Here is an 8735-nt window from a genome sequence, read left to right on the forward strand (position 1 = left end):
TGTAAGGAGAACACCAAGGATGCTGCTGGACATTTTGCTGGAGACATTACAAATGTGACTCATGGATGCAATCGACCCTCTCAGTGGAACTGATGTATAGAAATGAGGTTATCCAGGAATGATCTGTGGATAAAGCCTTCTTGTCTGACAGCATGGGTCCCTGTGAACTACATGGGAGACCAACAAGATTTCTGAGAATGTTACACCAGCAGAAACACTGCCAGCCTGGATTGAAAGGCATAGGGATGGGATGAAATGAAGGAAGAATGCCTTGGAGGACAGACATGGATGCAGAGACAGGCTAAGGGTAGGGTGGGGGTGGGGGCGTGGCTACTGCTGCTGCCAAGGCCACAGAGTGCAGGGCCAACACCGCGGGCCAGAGGACAGAACACTGAGCCACCGTGGATTATGTTCAGACCATGAAACCTAATGGAACTTGCCTGCTGGGTCTCAGACTCGCTTAGGACCAAGTCACCCTTTCATTTCTTCCCTTTTCTCCCTTTTGGAATGAGCTCGGACTTTGGAAGATATTGGGATGGTGCGAATATATTTTGAACATGGGACCACAGAGACCTTGGGGGGTTCAGAGTGTAGTGGGCTGAATAGTGTACCCCCAAATTTATGTCTGCCTGGAACATCAGAATGTGACCTTATTTGGAAATATAATCTTTGCAGATATAGTTAGATATAGAAGTCATACTGGACTAGGATGGGCCATAAAACCAATAACTAGCGTCCCGATAAGAAGACACTAATTCTTCTTATTGCAGTGTTGGAGGTAGAGATTGGAGTGGCACAGCCACACGCCAAGGAGTGCCAAGAAGTCCTTTGTTTTGAGGCCCCGATTTGTGGTACTTTGTTGCAGTGACCCTAGGACACTAACACACAGGGTGTGTAATTAAGCAGCTAGGTCTGGAAGCAAGGAACTTAGTCTGCAGGGGAGTCTGGTAGCTGCTACTCCATCCCTCCAGTTGAAGACCCCTGGAACACTGCAGATGAGCAAAGCTGGGTTTGCAGACTTGCAGCAATGAGTGGGCACCTGCCATGGGAAAGCCCAGGGTGTGCAGTGGGATGCTGTTAGGGAGGACGTAGAGGAGGACTTGGGCTGTGTTAGAGGTTTTGAAGGGGGTTTAAGGAAGCCCGTCTGCACTGGATGCTGTTAGGAAGTAGGAGCAATTCTGTGCTTAGATATCTTAATACATTTCATCAGAAAGTGGAGGAATGAAATGAGGCTCAAGCTGCAATTGGTATGAAACTGCAGCCACTTGTATCGCCCAGGATATTGGTATTGTCTTGCCTTTTCTTTCTTTCTTTTTTTTTTTTTTTGAGACGGAGTCTCGCTCTGTGGCCCAGATGGAATGCAATGGCACAATCTCGGTTCACTGCAACCTCTGCCTCCCAGGTTCAAACAATTCTCCTGCCTCAGCCTCTGGAGTAGCTGGGAGTACAGGTCCCCACCACCATGCCAGCTAATTTTTGTATTTTTTTTTTCTTTTTTGAGAGGGAGTCTTGCACTGTCGCCCACGCTGGAGTGCAGTGGTGTGATCTCGGCTCACTGCAATCTCTGCCTCTTGTGTTCAAGCAATTCTCCTGCCTCGAACTCCCAAGTAGCTGGGACTACAGGCATGTGCCACCATGCCCAGCTAATTTTTTTGTATTTTTAGTAGAGACGGGGTTTCACCGTGTTGGCCAGGATGGCCTCAATCTCCTGACCTTGTGATCTGCCCACCTCGGCCTCCCAAAGTGCTGGGATTATAGGCGTGAGCCACTGCACCCAGCCTAATTTTTGTATTTTTGAGTAGAGACAGGGTTTCGGCATGTTGGCCAAGCTGGTCTCAAACTCCTGGGCTCAAGTTGATCCACCTGCACTGGCCTCCCAAAGTGCTGGGATTATAGGCATGAGCCACCACACTTGGCCGGTGACTTTGTTTATTCTGTGCCACAACAAGATGTTAAAGTGGCCTTGTCTGATACTGATGCCCTGTGAGATTGTTTATGTTCAACAGGAGCTGTGAATCCTGGCTCAATTCTGGCTTCTCACAGTGTAGACAGTCACCCTGGTATCATCCAGCCAGACATTTACCCTTCAACGCCTGGGAGACACTGAGAGACACTGGCTGAGGGCCGTTCTTGAAACCATTCATTCATTCCCCCTCACTTCTGGCCTATCCTGCATGAGCAGAGGGGTTTTAGACCTGTTTGAAAATGATTCCAGCTTTATTATTATTCAGGTATGGTGAGGCCAACAGATCAGTGGACAACTAGCATTGAGAATACGGCTTGGTATCACAGCTCCCCAGGGGAAGGGGCTTCCACCCTGGCAGGGCCACACAGGGAAGCACCAGGGTTGGTCAGGAGGAGGGGGGATGGGGGAACTGGGGCCGACGGCTTTATGGGGGTTTTGGAGAAAGGCGTGGGCAAGGCAGGCTAAGCAGGCTGAGGACTGGCTGGCGTGAACCATTTCAGTGGGCGCTGGGGCACAGAGGCTCTCGCTGATTGTCTGGTACCTGCCCCGGGGTGAGGAGTACAGGAGTTGGCAGCCCCGAGTGTGAGTCCCGGAGAGGACTCACAGGATTTGCACCTGAAAGGCGTGATCACACTTAGCACTCTCTGGCCGCCTTCTGTATATTTGTGTGCCTGTGTTTTATCACAAAACAATGGGAAAAAAAAAAAAGTCCGCTGGACGCGTTGGCTCAGGCCTGTAATCCCAGCACTTTGGAAGGCCGAGGAGGGCAGATCACGAGGTTGGGAGATTGAGACCAGCCTGGCCAACATAGTGAAATCCCATCTCTACTAAAATACAAAAAGTTAGCCTGGCGTCATGGCACATGCCTGTAACCCCAGCTACTCGGGAGGCTGAGGCAGGAGAATCGTTTGAACTGGGAGGCAGAGATTGCAGTGAGCCGAGATTGCGCCACTGCACTCCAGCCTGGCAACAAAGTAAGACTCCGTCTCAAAAAAAACAAACAAAAAAAAGTCATGGGATCATGCATACATTTCAGGTCTCAGCCTGATCTTGGTGTTCTAATGTGGAGCAGGCTCCTGGAGCTCAGATGCACAGCAGATACTCAAGAAGTGGTCAGGAACGACCTGGCCTGGTGCTCGTGTCCAAAGCACAGGACTTTACCCTTCTGATGGCCTTTCAATTTGTTGACACTCCCATTAAAAGTGAGGTCTTTGTTTCTTGAAAGCCTTGAATCCGAGCTCTATGCTTCATGAAAATCATAGAGCAGAAGTGTCGTTTCTGGGCTGAGGCCTTGAGAAACTAGCAGCTTCCACTTTCTGGCCTCTGGAATGATTGTGCCTGGAAAGCAGCCAGCATGCTGTGAGAAAGCTCCAGCTGCCCTGGGGAGAACAGTCAACAGCCTGCACCCACGTGCCAGCCTGTGATGAGCCGGCTGGGAATGGACCTGCTGCTCCAGTTGAACCTCCCCACGGGGCAGGGACCAGATGCTAAATTGCAGGTTCATGAGCACAGGAAAGGATTATTGCCATTCTCAGAAGTATCTGTGGTTATCCAGTGACAGGTACAGAGATACTGGAACCCTTTCCCATCCAAGTGCCTCTGTCTGGCCACAGTGATGAGGGTGATCCATCCTGAGATGATATGTTAGGATCCTGAGAGAGAGCCTTGCCCTGCCTCTAGGACTGCAAGGGGCAAGGTGTTTGCTCAGAACCCTGAAGCTGCAGCATCGGTGGTACAGTGGAATGAAGCCGACAGACAGAGGAAAGCATGCTGAGCGACGGAGAGATGGACGGAGCCCTGCAGACGCCTTTCCCCATCAACCACAACATGGCTGCTTATTCATCCAGTGGGTTTAAGTTTAAAGGTCTTTGTCCCTTGCAACCGACTAAGGCAGCCACTTAGCAAATATGTGACTCACAGGCCTAAGCCTCAGTTTCCCATCTGTAAAATGGGGATGGCGAAGCCCTCATCAGTGGTAGCTGGGTGATTATTAGAAAACTGGAGCTGTGGCCGGGTGTGGTGGCTCACACCTGTAACCCCAGCACTTTGGGAGGTCGAGGTGGGTGGGTCATGAGGTCGGGAGATCAAGACCATCCTGGCTAACACCACGAAACCCTGTTTCTACTAAAAATACAAAACTTAGCTGGGCGTGGTGGTACATGCCTGTAGTCCCAGCTGCTAGGGAGGCTGAGGCAGAAGAATCACTTGAACCTGGTAGGTGGAGGTTGCAGCGAACCAAGATTGTGCCACTGCAGCCTGGGCGACAGAGCAGGACTCCATCCATCTCAGGAAAAAAAAAAAAAAGAAAACTGGAGCTGCCAGCGCGAGCAGAGGGAGGCGGGTGTAGACATGGAGCCACCAGCAGCGCCCCCCTCTCCACTTCCCTCCAGAGATGGCAGCAAAGCCCCATCTATCAAGGACAGGAGTCCTAGCATGCCCAGTCTGTGTGGGGACTGAGAGGAAACTGAGGCACAGAAAGCCCAAGTAACATGCCCAGGTCCCACAGGCTGACCCCAGACAGTCTCCAAAGCCTCATTTGCAGGGAGACTCCACCTCACTGCAGGCCTCAGTCTCCCCATCTGTAAAACAGGAGGCTTCCAAGCAGCTTCCCAAGGCCGAATCTCTCTGATGTCTCTGTACGGATGAGCCTCAGCCAGCCTTACAGGCCACTGAGAGGCCCCCCAGGGGTCATATCCAAATGTAACTCCTGCCCCTTGGTGGGGGCAGCCAGGAATGCCTCCTTCAAAGGTATAAGCCAGGTGCTAGGCCAGGGAACCTGAACGGCTGGAGCAGAGACTCAGCTTCAGCGGCATGGCTGCCAGATACACTGCACCCACCCCAGGCTATCAGGACCCTCCTGGTCAGCCCTTTTAAGGGGAGGCAGGGAAAGACACTGGACCCCAGGGAGGAGTATGGGCTCACCTGAGGCCACCAGAGGGCTGGTGAAGAGGCAGGACTGAAACACGCTGAGACCGGGGACTGGTGAGGGCTGAGGAGCCACTGGTCTGTCGGGGGCTGGGGGGAAGCTGGCAGGAAGCCTGTGGGGAAGAAGGAGGCAAGCCTCCCATGCTTCTCCAGTGACCAGGCACCTGGGGGCCCTCACTGCTCGCCGCGCAGGTGCCGGGCATCAAAGAAGCTTAACTGGCCCTTGAGCATTAATTAAGCCTTGGGCTGCCCTTGACCCACCTGTGCACCCCGTGACCTGCCGGCTTAGCCGGGGGCAGCTCTGGGCCAATGAAAGCATAAACTCCCACCTGAAATCCTATGCTTGGTTGTAATTCCTTAGAGCATGGTAATGCAGTGTAATCCTAACAGCTGGGGACCCAGGTCAGACCACATCTTTCCCAACAAGTGAACCTCAGAATGGTCATGGGAAATTTTGCAACAGTTTACATTTACAAAGCATTTAAAATCCTTGTTTCTTATTAGATAATAGATACACGCTCATTGTAGAAAATTCAGGAAGTACAAAAAGAGTCGAGGGGTGGGAAAAAAGCTGTCCCACTGTCCGCCAGCCGAGTGGTGGCCAGGTCAGGGCCTCGGTGTGCAGGATGAGGATGAGGGGCAGCCCCCGCCCAGACCCAGTCCCTCCTAGGCCCAGCTGTGTCCCAGCTTCTGAACTGGCCTGGAACGCAGTGGGCGCTTGGTTCCATAAGCCTGTCATTCTTTCTATCCTCTGGGCACCTTGCTTGGTGTCTCTGAGTCATCATTTCTGAACCTGAGGGCGGCGGCTCGATGTCATGTCACCCGGGCTGACTCATCTGCTTGTGCAGGATGCAGCCAGGCAGGACAGCCTGATGGTCAGAGCTCAGGCCCCAGCAGGGGAGTACCCCTGGGGAGGGGCCTTTGTCGCTCTGCACAGTGGGGACAGGGTTCTTGCCTTGCTTTAGGAGGATGAGCGGTGTGCGTTGAGGGCCCCAGATGGCCCAGCAGAAAACATTTTTGGGAAAACTATTTTCTCCCCAAACATCTGGCCTGTTAAAGCTGCAAGCTCAGGTTACCTTTTTTGAAATTCCTTTTATTTTTTAAAAGGTAATACAGTTTTAAAAAGAGAGGACCCCCATGAGGCCACCAGCTCTTTCCTGACTCTTATCATTTTGCAATGGAACTTTCTGGACTTGGTCCATTGTGAGAGGTCTTCAGAACAAAAATCTCATTTTTCTGTTGAGTAAAAACTAAAATCAAGAATAAAGCAACACAGGCCAGGCCCAGTGGCTCACACCTATAATCCCAGCACTTTGGGAAGCTGAGGAGGGTGGCTCACCTGAAATCAGAGACCAGCCTGACCAACATGGTGAAACCCTGTCTCTACTAAAATACAAAAATTAACTAGGCACGGTGGTGCATGCCTGTAATCCCAGCTACTCAGGAGGCTGAGGCAGGAGAATTCCATGAAACCAGGAGGTGGAGGTTGCAGTGAGCTGAGATCATGCCACTGCAATCCAGCCTGGGTGACAGAGGGAGACGTTGTCTAAAAAAAAAGAATAAAGTAAAACAAAAATGTTTTAGATTTCCACAATTATTATCCAGTTTTAGAGAAACTCGCCAAGCCAAGAATTCTGCCACTATCACCAGACTTATGCATGGGTCACCTCCCAGGTCACCATGGCCCATGGATCCTGGGTCAGGCAGATCAGGGGTTGAGGAAGGCTTCCTGGGGGAGGCAATACCTCAGCTAAGCTCCGAGGGAAGAGGAAACTCCCAAGCCAGACCCTCACCTTCCCCTGGAAACCTCTGGCAGTGCACGAGACCCCCTGTTACAGTGTTAACACTGAGCCCCAAGTCGGTAGGCCTCTCCCGCCTCCCAGGTTCCTTCCCTGCCAGTTCAACCATCTACCAAGCGTCCACTGACAGTGCACTGTGTGCTCCCAGCTGCAAATGGAGCAGGGAAGAGGCTGCAGCTTTGGCCAGTTCCTCAGGCTGGGCCTGACTCTGCTTCCTTCTCCTGGCCTGCCTCGCCCGCAGCCCATCTGTTCCTCCTAGCGCCCCCAGCCTCCTTCAGGTCAGGGCAGCCATATGTTTTTTGTTTTGTTTTGTTTGAGACAGAGCCTCCTGCTGTCACCCAGGCTAGAGTGCAATGGCGCAATCTCAGCTCATTGCAACTTCTGCCTCCTAGGTTCAGGCAATTCTCATGCCTCGGCCTCCCGAGTAGCTGGGATTACAGGCATGTCTGACCTCAAGTGATCCTCTTGCCTCGTTCTCCCAAAGTGCTGGGATTACAGGCATGAGCCACCACACCTGGCCACATGTCCTCTTCATTTCACAGACATGACACAGGCTAAACAGGCCTTGAATGGCTCTGCCAGGGAGTGCCATCAGGGAGGCTCCTTGGAGGAGGAGGCTGAGGAAGTTTGCCTTCCTCACCCAGGCAGGCGAAGCCCAGGCACTGCTCCCAGTTTGGACCTAGACTTGGAGAGTCTGGAAAACCAGGTAACTGGGAGAGCTGGGTGGGCGGGCCAAGCTCAAATGCTGACGGGCCCTTGGCAGTCCAGCTCAGAGGCCACTGCTCTGTCCTCAGCACATCATGATCTCTCACTTGCCTTGGGAGGGTGGCAGGACCATGTCTGCCCCTCAGATGAGAACACTAAGACTCAGTGCAAGGGTGCCCACCCCTGCCCCAGGGATCAGGGAAGCCTGTCAGAGAGCCATGGTTCCCACCATGGAAGGGGGCACCCCAGGCAGTTGTCCCTGGTGGGCCAGTGCCATTCCTTCCACATGCCTCAGTTTCCCCCATGCATATGGCTAGAATTGCTGGGCTTTTCAGGAGCAAACCATTCCAGGGGCCTGGGAAAAGGTAGACAAGATGGTTCTGATCAGGGCTCAAACAGGTGACAGGCCCACCTGCAGAATCAGACTCAGATCCCTCCCATAGTTCCTGAAGATGGCCTTTTGGTAGCAAATGGGTGTTCTGAGCCACAGCAAGGTGTACAGTTCCCTGTGGGGACAACACGACTGAGGTCCTTGGGCCACCTCCAGATCCCCTAACAGTGCAAATGGAGGCCCAGTGCCAGAAGCCTGAATGTCCACAACCCAACCAAGTGACAGACTGCACAGAAAAACACACGCTGTCCTCCTTGATTCCCCCCCTGTCAGGGGCTGAACTGTGTCCCCCAAAATCTATATGTTTATGTCGTAACCCTCAGTACTTCCAAATGTGACCTAATTTGGAGACGAGGTCTTTATAGGTCTTTACAGACGCTTTATAGGGTCTTAAGATGAGGACGTTAGAGTGGGCGCTAATCTAATATGGCTGATGTCCTTATAAGACAGATTGGAACAGAGATACACGGAGATCATCGTGTGTAGACAGGAGTTAAGCTGCCACCGGCCAAGGAGCTGCCAGAAGCTTGAAGACAAAAGGAAGGCTGTTCTCCTGGAGTTTTTGGAGGGACTGCAGCCCTGCCGACACCCTGATCTCAGACTTCTGGCCTCTTGAACCTTAAGACAATAAATTTCTGTTGTTCCCAGGCACCCAGTCTGTGGTACTATGATACACAGCTCTAGAAAACACACTTCCTAAATGGCCGTGTGTTTCGCATTTGGGGACTCCTGAAGGCCTGGGTCACAGTGAGGTGGCTTAGGGAGCTGCAGGCAGCCTGCTGTTTTCCATCCCCACCCAGCCATTGGAGGGCTGCCTCAGACCTCCCTCCCAGCCCTGTCCATACACCTATAGGCAGTGGCCCTCTGCCCAGTGGTACATGGTGGACAAACTCAGAGTGGGGGCCACACAGGCCTGAGAGGTGGGTTAGGGGCCATTTGGCAAGGAATT

This window comes from Sapajus apella, unplaced genomic scaffold, assembly GCF_009761245.1.
Source record: "Sapajus apella isolate SASKATOON/1434 unplaced genomic scaffold, GSC_monkey_1.0 scaffold182, whole genome shotgun sequence".
NCBI lineage: Eukaryota > Metazoa > Chordata > Mammalia > Primates > Cebidae > Sapajus > Sapajus apella.